The sequence below is a fragment of the Bos grunniens genome, chromosome 5, assembly GCF_055505025.1.
Source record: "Bos grunniens cultivar Pamir isolate PY7600 chromosome 5, Bosgru_T2T1.0, whole genome shotgun sequence".
Classification (NCBI taxonomy): Eukaryota; Metazoa; Chordata; class Mammalia; order Artiodactyla; family Bovidae; genus Bos; species Bos grunniens.
The window spans coordinates 35,502,695-35,519,016 of NC_141169.1; the positions used below are offsets into that span (position 1 = coordinate 35,502,695).

The 16,322-nt window shown below is 39.8% G+C and overlaps 1 long non-coding RNA gene across 5 annotated transcripts in view; it reads left to right on the top strand.

Moving 5' to 3' along the window:
* The window catches only part of LOC147371763 (uncharacterized), a 91,891-nt gene that overhangs the window by 64,125 nt on the left and 11,444 nt on the right, over positions 1–16,322 (top strand). The window contains exon 3 of one of the 5 annotated variants that reach the window (XR_015164826.1): positions 12,815–14,232. The exons of the other annotated variants lie outside the window; for them this stretch is intronic. This is a non-coding gene — a long non-coding RNA (uncharacterized LOC147371763). Of the gene's footprint in view, positions 1–12,814; positions 14,233–16,322 lie in introns of those variants that run through there. 5 annotated transcript variants of the gene reach the window in all.

Genomic DNA, 16,322 nt, shown 5'->3' on the forward strand with positions numbered 1-16,322 from the left:
ACAAGGTGGCCAAAGTATTGGAGTTTCAGCTTTAGCATCAGCCCTTCCAATGAACACCCAGGACTGATCTCCTTTAGAATGGACTGGTTGGATCTCCTTGCAGTCCAAAGGACTCTCAAGAGTCTTCTCCAACACCACAGTTCAAAAGCACCAATTCTTTGGCGTAACTCTCACATCCATTCATGACCACTGGAAAAACCATAGCTTTGACTAGACAGACCTTTGTTGGCAAAGTAATGTCTCTGCTTTTCAATATGCTGTCTAGGTTGGTCATAACTTTTCTTCCAAGGAGTAAGCGTCTTTTAATTTCATGGCTGCAGTCACCATCTGCAGTGATTTTGGAGCCCCCCAAAATAAAGTCTGACACTGTTTCCAGTGTTTCCCCATCTATTTCCCATGAAGTGATGGGACCAGATGCCATGATCTTAGTTTTCTGAATGTTGAGTTTTAAGCCAACTTTTTCACCCTCCTCTTTCACTTTCATCAAGAGGCTTTTTAGTTCCTCTTCACTTTCTGCCATAAGGGTGGTGTCATCTGCATATCTGAGGTTATCAATATTTCTCCCAGCAATCTTGATTCCAGCTTGTGCTTCTTCCAGCCCAGCCTTTCTCATGATGTACTCTGCATAGAAGTTAAATAAGCAGGGTGACAATAAGCATCCTTGACGTAACTCCTTCTCCTATTTGGAACCAGTCTGTTGTTCCATGTCCAGTTCTAACTGTTGCTTCCTGACCTGCATATAGATTTCTCAAAAGACAGATCAGGTGGTCTGGTATTCCCATCTCTCTCAGAATTTTCCACAGTTTATTGTGATCCACATAGTCAAAGACTTTGGCATAGTCAATAAAGCAGAAATAGATGTTTTTCTGGAACTCTCTTGCTTTTTTGATGATCCAGCGGATGTTGGCAATTTGATCTCTGGTTCCTCTGCCTTTTCTAAAACCAGCTTGAACATCTGGAAGTTCCCGGAACAGGTATTGCTGAAGCCTGGCTTGGAGAATTTTTAGCATTACTTTACTAACGTGTGAGATGAGTGCAATTGTGCAGCAGTTTGAGCATTCTTTGGCATTGCCTTTCTTTGAGATTGGAATGAAAACTGACCTTTTCCAGTCCTGTGGCCACTGCTGAGTTTTCCAAATTTGCTGGCATATTGAGTGCAGCACTTTCACAGCATCGTCTTTCAGGATTTGAAATAGCTCAACTGGAATTCCATCACCTCCACTAGCTTTGTTCCTAGTGATGTTTTCTAATGCCCACTTGACTTCACATTGCAGGATGTCTGGCTCTAGGTCAGTGATAAAACCATCGTGATTATCTGGGTTGTGAAGATCTTTTTTGTACAGTTCTTCTGTGTATTCTTGCCACCTCTTCTTAATACCTTCTGCTTCTGTTAGGTCCATACCATTTCTGTCCTTTATCGAGCCCATCTTTGCATGAAATGTTCCCTTGGTATCTCTAATTTTCTTGAAGAGATCTCTAGTCTTTCCCATTCTGTTGTTTCCTCTATTTCTTTTCACTGATCGCTGAGGAAGGCTTTCTTATCTCTTCTTGCTATTCTTTGGAACTCTGCATTCAGATGCGTATATCTTTTCTTTTCTCCTTTGCGTTTCGCTTCTCTTCTTTTCACAGCTATTTGTAAGGTCTCCCCATACAGTCACTTTGCTTTTTTGCATTTCTTTTTCTTGGGGATGATCGTCATCCCTGTCTCCTGTACAATGTCACGAACCTCAGTCCATAGTTCATCAGGCACTCTATCTATCAGATCTAGGCCCTTAAATCTATTTCTCACTTCCACTGTATAATCATAAGGGATTTGATTTGGGTCATACCTGAATGGTCTAGTGGTTTTCCCTACTTTCTTCAATTTCAGTCTGGATTTGGCAAATAAGGAGTTCATGATCTGAGCCACAGTCAGCTCCTGGTCTTGTTTTTGCTGACTGTATAGAGCTTCTCCATCTTTGGCTGCAAATATAATCAATCTGATTTTGATGTTGACAATCTGATGATGTCCATGTATAGAGTCTTCTCTTGTGTTGTTGGAAGATGGTGTTTGCTATGACCAGTGCATTCTCTTAGCAAAACTCCATTAGCATTTTCCCTGCTTCATTCCGTATTACAAGGCCAAATTTGCCTGTTACTCCAGGTGTTTCTTGACTTCCTACTTTTGCATTCCAGTCTCCTATAATGAAAAGGACATCTTTTTGGGGTGTTAGTTCTAAAAGGTCTTGTAGGTCTTCATAGAACCGTTCAACTTCAGCTTCTTCAGCGTTACTGGTTGGGGCATAGGCTTGGATTGCCATGATATTGAATGGTTTGCCTTGGAAATGAGTTTGCCAAGTAAAGAAAACTTATTGAATAGCATATTTGGATACAAATAGATTGTGCTTAGGCATTATTCTCTATCTTTTTAGAGGATACTGATCATAATTCATTTAACTTCTAGGTTATTGAGACTTCCCATTGACCAGTCATTGCTAAAAGAGTGGTACAATCTACATATTAATAAGATGTAACTCTCAGAAAAGAAAACAAAGAAGAATACCCATCCAAAATATGTGCATATTTGTTCATTATTTTCCCATTTATTGTTTTCTACTGATATTTTCTGATATGAAACACTCACAAAGGTAGAAATTAACATGCATGAGATAAAATTAATTATAAATTAGATCATATTTCCTTCTCTCACTCAATTGTTTTGTTATGTACTCTACTTTGCAACCACTGTCAGTGCTTGATGCTTAACACTGATACTCATGTATGGGTATCTAGATGTATATTTCTTTAGCAACACCTGAAAAAGCTTTGTTTGTTTGTGTATTTATTTTTTATTTTTATTTTTTTAAATATAATCTTATTTATTTTAATTAGAGATTAATTACTTTACAATATTGTATTGGTTTTGCCATACATCAACATGAATCTGCCACATTTGTGTGTATTTAGACAATATATTTAATTTTATTTATTCATGTTTGTATTCTTTTTTTTTTTTTATGACTACTTTGATTTTTGCCTTATCTTTGTTCTATTTTGGAGACGATGTAACTCACTGTACTGGAAGGAAAGAACCATCCTAGGCACTAGTTTTCACTTGAAATAAAATTAATATCTTGTTCTTTCAGGAAATAGTAAGTGAGGGTTCATTCTAGTTCTTGGTCAGGCTGTGGTCTCGTCCCTGGGGCCTGTAAGACTGCATCTCACAGAATGAAATCAGGCCCAAAGAGAAAGGAACCAAACAGGTGAAAATGTGAAACCAGAAAACCAGTTGAACTTACTCCCAAATAGATACATAAATAAGTCTCTGTTCTCCCCAGTTCTTGGGCAATGGCTACCTTCCTCTCTCCTTAGTCTGCAAACTCCCTAGATGAGTTCTATAAGTAATGGTTACCTCTATTGTGGGGCCGTTAAAATCATTTTTAGTAAATTCTCAATGGGTCTTGTTGTTCAGTTACTCAGTTGTGTCTGCCTCTTTGTGACCCCATGGACTGCAGCACGCCAGGCTTCCCTGTCCTTCGCTATCTCCTGGAGTTTGCTCCAATTCATGTCAATTGAGTCAGTGATGCCATCCAACCATCTCATCCTCTGTCACCTCCTTCTCCTCCTGCCCTCAGTCTTTCCCAGCACCAGGTCTTTCCAGTGAGTCAACTGTTTCCATCAGGTGGCCAGAGTATTGGAGCTTCAGCATCAGCATCAGTCCTTCCAGTGAATATTCAGGATTGATTTTCTTTAGGATTGACTGGTTTGATCTCTTAGCTGTCCAAAGGAAGAGTCTCCTCCAGCATCACAGTTCAAATACATCACTTCTTCGGTGCTCAACCTTCTTTACGGTTCAACTCTTAGTTCAATGGGTCTGTCTCAGCTACCTTAAGTGGAATACAAACTCTGGTAAGACATGTAGTTGTTTTACAAAACTCCACCTTAATTTTTAAATTAACGTTCCAGAAATTAAATATTGGTATTAGTCCCAGAATAAGCCATAACATTTTTTTAAAAAAAAAAACATTCTGCCTCTATTTTGGGTTACCTTCTTGACACTGTCAAAAGTTCAGGGAAAAAAAAACAGAAGTAAAACCAATGAATCATTGAAGTAGTCATTGGTAAAAGTTCATCACACATACACACAGAAAGCTTGCAAAGTGGGTGCATTCAAACCAAAACATGGAATGAGGCTCAGAGGTATATTGTTATAATGCAATTTATCTAGAGTGGAGATAGTGCTTATTCTGCAGTTATTGGTCACAATATTATAATTTTCTTAAAGAGAGTTGTTTAGTGGTTACTTCATATTAATTTTGGGGAACAATTGAAGTTTCACTTATGATTTTCAGAGGCATAAGCAAGAAGTGACTCAGGTCAAGTTTGCCTCGCTTGTCTTGCAAAATAAGCTAAATTAAGCTTCGCTTGTATGACCAAACTGTTTTTTTTTTTTTTTCTCTTTTAAAATTTATTCCCCATCCTGAACCCTCCTCCCTCCTCCCTCCCCATACCATCCCTCTGGGTCGTCCCAGTGCACCAGCCCCAAGCATCCAGCATCGTGCATTGAACCTGGACTGGCATCTCGTTTCATACATGACATTTCACATGTTTCAATGCCATTCTCCCAAATCTTCCCACCCTCTCCCTCTCCCACAGAGTCCATAAGACTGGTCTATACATCAGTGTCTCTTTTGCTGTCTTGTATACAGGGTTATCGTTACCATCTTTCTAAATTCCATATATATGCGTTAGTATACTGTATTGGTGTTTGCCCTTCTGGCTTACTTCACTATGTATAATAGGCTCCAGTTTCATCCACCTCATTAGAACTGATTCAAATGTATTCTTTTTAATGGCTGAGTAATACTCCATTGTGTATATGTACCACAGCTTTCTTATCCATTCATCTGCTGATGGACATCTAGGTTGTTTCCATGTCCTGGCTATTATAAACAGTGCTGTGATGAACATTGGGGTACACGTGTCTCTTTCCCTTCTGGTTTCCTCAGTGTGTATGCCCAGCAGTGGGATTGCTGGATCATAAGGCAGTTCTATTTCCAGTTTTTTAAGGAATCTCCACACTGTTCTCCATAGTGGCTGTACTAGTTTGCATTCCCACCAACAGTGTAAGAGGGTTCCCTTTTCTCCACACCCTCTCCAGCATTTATTATTTGTAGACTTTTGGATCGCAGCCATTCTGACTGGTGTGAAATGGTACCTCATAGTGGTTTTGATTTGCATTTCTCTGATAATGAGTGATGTTGAGCATCTTCTCATGTGTTTGTTAGCCATCTGTATGTCTTCTTTGGAGAAATGTCTATTTAGATCTTTGGCCCATTTTTTGATTGGGTCATTTATTTTTCTAGAGTTGAGCTGTAGGAGTTGCTTGTATATTTTTGAGATTAGTTGTTTGTCGGTTGCTTCATTTGCTATTATTTTCTCCCATTCTGAAGGCTGTCTTTTCACCTTGCTAAGAGTTTCCTTTGATGTGCAGAAGCCTTTAAGTTTAATTAGGTCCCATTTGTTTATTTTTGCTTTTATTTCCGATATTCTGGGAGGTGGGTCATAGAGGATCCTGCTGTGATGTATGTCAGAGAGTGTTTTGCCTATGTTCTCCTCTAGGAGTTTTATAGTTTCTGGTCTTACGTTGAGATCTTTAATCCATTTTGAGTTTATTTTTGTATATGGTGTTAGAAAGTGTTCTAGTTTCATTCTTTTACAAGTGGTTGACCAGATTTCCCAGCACCACTTGTTAAAGAGATTGTCTTTAATCCATTGTATATTCTTGCCTCCTTTGTCAAAGATAAGGTGTCCATATGTGTGTGGATTTATCTCTGGGCTTTCTATTTTGTTCCATTGATCTATATTTCTGTCTTTGTGCCAGTACCATACTGTCTTGATAACTGTGGCTTTGTAGTAGAGCCTGAAGTCAGGTAGGTTGATTCCTCCAGTTCCATTTTTCTTTCTCAAGATCGCTTTGGCTATTCGAGGTTTTTTGTATTTCCATACAAATTGTGAAATTATTTGTTCTAGCTCTGTGAAGAATACTGTTGGTAGCTTGATAGGGATTGCATTGAATCTATAAATTGCTTTGGGTAGTATACTCATTTTCACTATATTGATTCTTCCAATCCATGAACATGGTATATTTCTCCATCTATTAGTGTCCTCTTTGATTTCTTTCACCAGTGTTTTATAGTTTTCTATATATAGGTCTTTAGTTTCTTTAGGTAGATATATTCCTAAGTATTTTATTCTTTTCATTGCAATGGTGAATGGAATTGTTTCCTTAATTTCTCTTTCTGTTTTCTCATTATTAGTGTATAGGAATGCAAGGGATTTCTGTGTGTTGATTTTATATCCTGCAACTTTACTATAATCATTGATTAGTTCTAGTAATTTTCTGGTGGAGTCTTTAGGGTTTTCTATGTAGAGGATCATGTCATCTGCAAATAGTGAGAGTTTTACTTCTTCTTTTCCAATTTGGATTCCTTTTATTTCTTTTTCTGCTCTGATTGCTGTGGCCAAAACTTCCAAAACTATGTTGAATAGTAATGGTGAAAGTGGGCACCCTTGTCTTGTTCCTGACTTTAGAGGAAATGCTTTCAATTTTTCACCACTGAGGATAATGTTTGCTGTGGGTTTGTCATATATAGCTTTTATTATGTTGAGGTATGTTCCTTCTATTCCTGCTTTCTGGAGAGTTTTTATCATAAATGGGTGTTGAATTTTGTCAAAGGCTTTCTCTGCATCTATTGAGATAATCATATGGTTTTTGTTTTTCAATTTGTTAATGTGGTGTATTACATTGATTGATTTGAGGATACTGAAGAATCCTTGCATCCCTGGGATAAAGCCCACTTGGTCATGGTGTATGATCTTTTTAATGTGTTGTTGGATTCTGATTGCTAGAATTTTGTTTAGGATTTTTGCATCTATGTTCATCAGTGATATTGGCCTGTAGTTTTCTTTTTTTGTGGGATCTTTGTCAGGTTTTGATATTAGGGTGATGGTGGCCTCATAGAATGAGTTTGGAAGTTTACCTTCCTCTGCAATTTTCTGGAAGAGTTTGAGCAGGATAGGTGTTAGCTCTTCTCTAAATTTTTGGTAGAATTCAGCTGTGAAGCCGTCTGGACCTGGGCTTTTGTTTGCTGGAAGATTTTTGATTACAGTTTCAATTTCCGTGCTTGTGATGGGTCTGTTAAGGTTTTCTATTTCTTCCTGGTCGAGTTTTGGAAAGTTGTACTTTTCTAAGAATTTGTCCATTTCTTCCTCGTTGTCCATTTTATTGGCATATAATTGTTGATAATAGTCTCTTATGATCCTTTGTGTTTCTGTGTTGTCTGTTGTGATCTCTCCATTTTCGTTTCTAATTTTATTGATTTGATTTTTCTCCCTTTGTTTTTTGATGAGTCTGGCTAATGGTTTATCAATTTTATTTATCCTTTCAAAGAACCAGCTTTTGGCTTTGTTGATTTTTGCTATGGTCTCTTTTGTTTCTTTTGCATTTATTTCTGCTCTAATTTTTAAGATTTCTTTCCTTCTACTAACCCTGGGGTTCTTCATTTCTTCCTTTTCTAGTTGCTTTAGGTGTAGAGTTAGGTTATTTATTTGACTTTTTTCTTGTTTCTTGAGGTGTGCCTGTATTGCTATGAACTTTCCCCTTAGGACTGCTTTTACTGTGTCCCACAGGTTTTGGGTTGTTGTGTTTTCATTTTCATTCGTTTCTATGCAAATTTTGATTTCTTTTTTGATTTCTTCTGTGATTTGTTGGTTATTCAGCAGCATGTTGTTCAGCCTCCATATGTTGGAATTTTTAATAGTTTTTCTCCTGTAATTGAGATCTAATCTTACTGCATTGTGGTCAGAAAAGATGCTTGGAATGATTTCTATTTTTTTGAATTTACCAAGGCTAGATTTATGGCCCAGGATGTGATCTATCCTGGAGAAGGTTCCATGTGCGCTTGAGAAAAAGGTGAAGTTCACTGTTTTGGGATGAAATGTCCTATAGATATCAATTAGGTCTAACTGGTCTATTGTATCGTTTAAAGTTTGTGTTTCCTTGTTAATTTTCTGTTTAGTTGATCTATCCATAGGTGTGAGTGGGGTATTAAAGTCTCCCACTATTATTGTGTTATTGTTAATTTCTCCTTTCATACTTGTTAGCATTTGTCTTACATACTGCGGTGCTCCTGTGTTGGGTGCATATATATTTATAATTGTTATATCTTCTTCTTGGATTGATCCTTTGATCATTATGTAGTGACCTTCTTTGTCTCTTTTCACAGCCTTTGTTTTAAAGTCTATTTTATCTGATATGAGTATTGCTACTCCTGCTTTCTTTTGGTCCCTATTTGCATGGAAAATCTTTTTCCAGCCCTTCACTTTCAGTCTGTATGTGTCCCCTGTTTTGAGGTGGGTTTCCTGTAGACAACATATGTAGGGGTCTTGTTTTTGTATCCATTAAGCCAGTCTTTGTCTTTTGGTTGGGGCATTCAACCCATTTACGTTTAAGGTAATTACTAATAAGTATGATCTCATTGCCATTTACTTTATTGTTTGGGGTTTGAATTTATACACCATTTTTGTGTTTCCTGTCTAGAAAATATCCTTTAGTATTTGTTGGAGAGCTGGTTTGGTGGTGCAGAATTCTCTCAGCTTTTGCTTGTCTGAGAAGCTTTTGATTTCTCCTTCATACTTGAATGAAATCCTTGCTGGGTACAATAATCTGGGCTGTAGGTTATTTTCTTTCATCATTTTAAGTATGTCTTGCCATTCCCTCCTGGCTTGAAGAGTTTCTATTGAAAGATCAGCTGTTATCCTTATGGGAATTCCCTTGTGTGTTATTTGTTGTTTTTCCCTTGCTGCTTTTAATATTTGTTCTTTGTGTTTGATCTTTGTTAATTTGATTAATATGTGTCTTGGGGTGTTTTGCCTTGGGTTTATCCGGTTTGGGATTCTCTGGGTTTCTTGGACTTGGGTGATTATTTCCTTCCCCATTTTAGGGAAGTTTTCAACTATTATCTCCTCAAGTATTTTCTCATGGTCTTTCTTTTTGTCTTCTTCTTCTAGAACCCCTATGATTCGAATGTTGTAGCGTTTAATATTGTCCTGGAGGTCTCTGAGATTGTCCTCATTTCTTTTAATTCGTTTTTCTTTTATTCTCTCTGATTCATTTATTTCTACCATTCTATCTTCTAATTCACTAATCCTATCTTCTGCCTCTGTTATTCTACTATTTGTTGCCTTCAGAGTGTTTTTAATTTCATTTATTGCATTATTCATTATATATTGACTCTTTTTTATTTCTTCTAGGTCCTTGTTAAACCTTTCTTGCATCTTCTCAATCCTTGTCTCCAAGCTATTTATCTGTGATTCCATTTTAATTTCAAGATTTTGGATCAATTTCACTATCATTATTCGGAATTCTTTATCAGATAGATTCCCTATCTCTTCCTCTTTTGTTTGGTTTGGTGGGCATTTATCCTGTTCCTTTATCTGCTGGCTATTCCTCTGTCTCTTCATCTTGTTTAAATTTCTGAGTTTGGGGTGTCCTTTCTGTATTCTGGCAGTTTGTGGAGTTCTCTTTATTGTGGCTTTTCCTCACTGTGTGTGGGTTTGTACAGGTGGCTTGTCAAGGTTTCCTGGTTAGGGAAGCTTGTGTCGGTGTTCTGATGGGTGGAGCTGTATTTCTTCTCTTTGTTCAGTCGCGCTGTGGGGAGGGAGGGAGGGATGCTGCAAACAAATAACACTGGCGTGCGCTCGCAGTGCCTCAGCCACACTGGGTCTGCCCCCGCTCACGGCGCGTGTAGCCTCCCTGCCCACACTGCTCGGGCTCTAGGTTGTTCCGCCGGGAACAATCCGAGGCTGGCCCTGGGTTGCATGTACCTCCCAGGTCCAAGCCGCTCAGGTTCAGGCACTCGGGTAGTCCTCAGAGGCGCAGACTCAGTTGGGCCTGAGTTTTGTGCTCTTCCCAGGTCCGAGCAGCTCAAGTGATGAGGCGTTTGGCGAGCGCCAATGCTGCAACTTATCGCCTCCCCGCCACTCGGTTATCTGGGTGTAAAACCGGTGCACCTTCTCAGGCAGATGTTAACCGTCCAGACCCCCAAAAAGTTTTAGTTAGCAAAGAAGCCTGCTTACAGTTTTATAGATAATGTCTCTCTGGGGCTGCGATTGCCTCCTTCCGGGTCTGGCTGCCTCTCACCAGAGGGGGAAGGTCTGCAGCCGGCTATCTCTGTTCAATTCTTTGTTCCGTGCGCGGGCCTGGCGGTGTCTTAGGTTGGGGCTGGCTTTTCGCGTGGTAGATATCCCACAGTCTGGTTTGCTAGCCCAAATTATTTCGCTCAGATAGTGCTCAGGGTATTCAGGCCAGATTCTTACTCTAAGCGATGCAGCCCGCGCTGCGCCTCCTGCCCAGCCCCCGCTTGCTAATGGCGCGTGCAGGCGTCTGCGCTGCTTCTCTGCTGGGGGAGTTACGGTAGGACTCGCAATCTTCGAGTTTTAATTGTTTATTTATTTTTTCTTCCTGTTATGTTGCCCTCTGTGCTTCCAAAGCTCGGCACAGATTCGGCAGTGAGAAGGTTTCCTGGTGTTTGGAAACCTCTCTCTTTTTAAGACTCCCTTCCCGGGACGGAACTCCGTCCCTCCCTCTTTTGTCTCTTTTTTTGTCTTTTATATTTTTTCCTACCTCCTTTCGAAGAGTTGGATTGCTTTTCTGGGTGCCTGATGTCCTCTGCCGGCATTCAGAAGTTGTTTTGTGGAATTTACTCGACGTTTAAATGCTCTTTTGATGAATTTGTGGGGGAGAAAGTGTTCTCCCCGTCCTACTCCTCCGCCATCTTGAGCAGGCCCATGTTTGTATTCTTAAGTGAAAAATACTGCAAAAGTCTCAGTCTTGAAGACAACTCTGTGCTTTTGAACTATCAAACTGTGGTGCTGGAGAAGACTCTTGAGAGTCCTTCGGACAGCAAGGAGATCAAATCAGCCAATCCTAAAGGAAATCAACCCTGATTATTCATTGGAAGGACTGATGCTTAAGCTGCAGCTCTAGTTACTTTGGCCACCTGATGCAAAGAGCTGACTCATTGGAAAAGACCCTGATGCTGGGAAAGATTGAGGACAGGAGGATAAGGGGGCGACAGAGAATGAGATGCTTAGATGGCTTCGCTGACTCAGTGGGCATGAGTTTGAGTCAACTCCAAGAGACAGTGAAGGACAGAAAGCCTGGCATGCTGTAGTCCATGGGATTGGTCATAGCTCAGTGACAGAACAACTTTATCCTGACTAGGATTATGTTACAAAAATTCTGAGATGATTTGGGGTGAGCATTCTCAGCTCAGACTCCAGGAACATATGTACACTCAGCAACTGCACAGTTATGTTCTTTCTCACTGTATGTCTTCACTCATGTTATTCTTGTCTACAATTTTCTCACCATTTTCTTTCTGTCTACAAAAGTCCCACCCAAGCCAAAGGGCCTATCTCTATAGTTCATCTCCTCGTAGAGTTCTTTTCTTATCTGCAAAATATCTGTTAACTTTCTCCTCCCCTAAAATTTTGCCCTCAATTTCGCAAGGTGTTATGTTGTTTAGGTGTTATGTCGCAAGGTGTTTATTTCATATGAATCTTCAAAAAATTCTTTCTTTTTACTTTAAATATATTATAATCTGAAGAAGCTTTTAATTTTATTTTTTAAAGCAGAAATGGAAACTTTTAAATTCATGAATTAATACTTCAGAATAAATTAAAGTTAAAAGTTAAATTTTTTTTTTAAAGTTAAACTTCTTTGTGACCCCCACTTTGGTGGTTTAGTCGCTATGTCGTGTCCAACTCTTACAACCCAGTGGACTGTAGCCCACCAGACTCCTCCATCCATGGGATTCTCCAGGCAAGAATACTGGAGTGGGTTGCCACTTCCTTCTCCAGGGGATCTTCCCAACCCAGAGATCGAACCCAGGTCTCCCGCGTTGCAGGCAGACGCTTTAACCTCTGAGCCTCTACTTATAGGGTCAGAATAAATTATGTGTATTATTTTCCCCTATCAATATCTTAAGGTCATCAGTATCTGTGAAAGTGTTAGTTGCTAAGTTGTGTCCAACTCTGTGACCCCATGGACTGTAGCCCACCAGGTTCCTCTGTCCATGAAATTCTCTAGGCAAGAATATTGGAATGGGTAACCATTCCCTTCTCTGGTGGAATCTTCCTGACCTCTTTCCTCAGAATACAATAGGTACCTTAGCTTGCTTTCCTTCCCATTTATTTTCTGCTTCTCTCTCCCACCTCCCCTCCATTTTGGTATACACTATAGTTTTCACTGAGTTTTCCTCATAGCTCAGTGAGTTAAAAAAATCTGCCTGCAGTGCAAGAGACCCAGGTTCAATTCCTAGGTCTGGAAAATCCCCTGGAGAAGGAAATGGCAACTCACTCCAGTATTCTTGCCTGGAGAATTCCATGGATGGAGGAGCCTGGCAGGCTACAGTACACTGGGTTGTAAGAGTTGGGCACGACATAGAGACTAAACCACCAAAGTTTTCATTATGTACTTTCAAGGGTATATTACTTAGTCATTATTTAGTTTAGTGATCTGCAGACTTTTTGTACTGGATCTTAGTCAAAAGACCAAGAAGTGATTATCGACTTTTTGATCATGTGCCCATATTAGTAAACAAACAAACAAACAATTCCACCTGTGACCATTTGCATGTACACACAATTTTAAATTGTTACCCTATATTAATAGATTGTGCACATTATAAAAGTTTCACTAAGATGAGATTTTTTTTAAGAAAGGATATTAAAAATAAATGTAAGTAAATGTTTTAATATCTTCTTATAGCACATCACCTGTATCCATCAAGGTATTGGCATGCACGATTGTGGAGGCTGGCTGGTCCAAAATCTACAAGGAAGCTGTCAAGCTAAAGACTCAGGGAAGAACTGATGTTGTAATTCAAGTCCAAAGGCAATCTTCTGGCAGAATTTCTTTTTCTTCAAAGATGTCAGTCTTTTTTCTTAAAACCTTCAACTGATTGAATGAGGTCTACCCACATCATGGAGGGTAATCTGCTTTATCATGGCATCTGGTCCCATCACTTCATGGGAAATAGATGGGGAAACAGTGGAAACAGTGTCAGACTTTATTTTTGGGGGCTCCAAAATCACTGCAGATAGTGACTGCAGCCATGAAATTAAAAGACACTTACTCCTTGGAAGGAAAGTTATGACCAACCTAGACAGCATATTGAAAAGCAGAGACATTACTTTGCCAACAAAGGTTCATCTAGTCAAGGCTATGGTTTTTCCTGTGGTCATGTATGGATGTGAGAGTTGGACTGTGAAGAAGGCTGAGCACCAAAGAATTGATGCTTTTGAACTGTGGTGTTGGAGAAGACTCTTGAGAGTCCCTTGGACTGCAAGGAGATCCAACCAGTCCATTCTGAAGGAGATCAGCCCTGGGATTTCTTTGGAAGGAATGATGCTAAAGCTGAAACTCCAGTACTTTGGCTACCTCATGCGAAGAGTTGACTCACTGGAAAAGACTCTGATGCTGGGAGGGATTGGGGGCAGGAGGAGAAGGGGACAACAGAGAATGAGATGGCTGGATGGCATCACTGACTCAATGGACGTGAGTCTGAGTGAACTCCGGGAGTTGGTGATGGACAGGGAGGCCTGGCGTGCTGTGATTCATGGGGTCAAAAACAGTCGGACATGACTGAGTGACTGAACTGAACTGAACTGATACCATTGTTAACCTCATTGAAAAATACCTTCAAAGCAACATTCAGACATGTTTGACTAAGGATCTGTGTACAGTGGCCTAGCCAGGCTGACGCATAAAATTAACCATCATACCACCCTAACCTCTTGAGTTGACCTGGCTTTCATTTGTCACTTTGAAGTTCATTGATTTGACAAACAGTAGTATATACCTATTTACGCTATTTCTTTCTCTCTCCAGTTTTACTTTCTCATTGGATTGCTTCCCCTAAGTGTACTTTCAAAGTGATTCACATAGGAAACTTCTTGACTATGCTTGATAATATTTTTATTATGCCCTCACATTTAAAAAGTACTTTATCTGGACGTAGAATGGTAGCTTCAGTGAATTCTGTTTTCTACACAACTTTGAGAACATTACTCCATTATCATCCTGTCTTGAGTGTTGTTTTAGAGAAATCTAATAGCAATCTGATTCTTGCTTGTATGCGTGGTTTGCTTTTCTCACTAACAGTCCTTTAGAATGTTCTCTTTGTCCTTGATCTTAAATTTTACTATGATGAATCTAGTTGTAAGCTTTTTTTTTTCTGGTGTTTTCTATGAGTTCTAGAATCTGTGAGTTCTTTAAAGTTGGGGTCTTACATTTCTCTTTCATTCTTGATCATTATTTCTTCTAATAGTTCCTGCCCTGCCTTCCTACTCCAATCTACTTTTATCTCCTACTATGGCTTCTATTATATTGATCTTGACATTTTTATTACTTTCCTCCATATCTTTAAATTGTTTTTTATGTTTTCTCTCTTTTAGTCCTTTATGATGTTTTTCAACCTGGTTTTTTGGCTAACCGATTTGTTCTTTGGTTCTATTTATTCTGCCACTCAGTTTATTGAGTTGTTTTTTATATCAAGTGTCTTCAATTGGTTTTTCCTTCAAATTGCTTCTCCTGGCTCATGTTTTAATGCCCTCTCTAATGTTTGATCTATTCTCTGAGGATTTTTATTTTACATATTTTAATTCTTGTTCTATCTTGATATTTATTGAGATAATTCTTGTTCTAGTCGATAAAAATCAATTCTGCTTTCTCTTACACAAGTTGTATGATTTGTCATTTTTCTTTCACAGGACTTATGCTCCTTAGGTGTCTTATTTAATCCTCTTGGGAGTTCATGTTCACTGTGGTCTACCATGTACCTTGGCTGATGCTGTGTATGTGGGGACAGACGAGCAGAAAGCACAGGGCTTAGCTTGAATCCACCTAAATGCAAGGGGGGAGAGCAGGAATTAGGAGGTAGGATCTCTGGTATTGCAATCATTCTTTTTTCTTAATTGCTCAGCCATATCTGACTCTGCGACCCCATGGACTGTGGCCTGCCAGGCTCCCCTGTCCATGGAATTCTCCAGGCAAAAATACTGGAGTGTGTAGCCATGCCATGGCTTCTCCAGAGCATCTTCCCAACCCAGGGATCAAACCCGGGTCTCCTGTTTTGCCAGGCGGATTCTTTACCTTCTGAGCCACCAGGGGTCATTGTCTTTCATCTCCCCCTAAACACACACACACGCACACACACACACACACAGACATACGCACACATACACATACAACAAGTGTTCTGTTCCCCAGGGAACCTCCCAGTAAAATCTTGCCACTGCTCTTTTGCCAAGGCTATCTCCCCATATTTTAATTGTCTGACCCATAGTGGGGATCAGAGAAGATGCATAGGGGCCAGCTAGGCTGCCTGTACCTGCTGCCATCACATCCCAACCAGGATCTACTGCTCCCCTGATTTTATTCCATCCTCTGGCTAGAGTTGGGCTGATGTTGCCATTTTCAACTTCCACAGTAGCCATAGGACAAGCCTAGAAGAATGTGGGGCCTACAAAAGAATTATGGGGCCTATCCATCTCTGTAGCCACTGCTGCTCAAAATCTAGTCTTTAACTGAGAGCGTTCAATTGTTTTCACTTTTTCTGGTTCAAGGGTTTTTGTCCTGACCTCTGTTTAGGCTGTGAATATTCTAAAGTTATACATAAAATTTGAGACTATATGGATGAGGTTTGTAACCTTCATCTTATATTGAAAGGAACCTTCATACTTTGAAAAGATAAGCTTTAATACCCCAGTTATTACCACTCCTATTTGCTGTTTCACAAATGGATTTGCCAGAACCCCTGGGGGTGGACTCTTCTCTACAAAATGTGGGGACAGATTACCTGTAGGAGGAGAAGGAGGAGAGAAATGCAGTGAACACAGGCCAGTAGTCTAGTGGTAAAGAGCATGGGTTTGGTGACTAGATTCCCTGGGCTTCCCTGGTAGCTCAGATGGTAAAGCATCTGCCTACAATGCAGGAAACCTGGGTTTGATCCCTGGGTCAGGAAGATCCCCTGGAGAAGGAAATGGCAGCCCACTACAGTATTCATGCCTGGAAAATCCCATGGACAGAGGAGCCTGGTGGGATACAGTCCATGGGGTCGCAAAGGGTCAGATACGACTGAGCAACTTCAGTTCACTTCTTCCCTGGATTTTGAATCCTGCTTTGGCCATTTATTCTGTGCTTATTCACAAATTACTTAGCCTCAGTTGTTGTAAAATGGAAATGATGATCTTTAATATATCATAGGGCTGCTTTG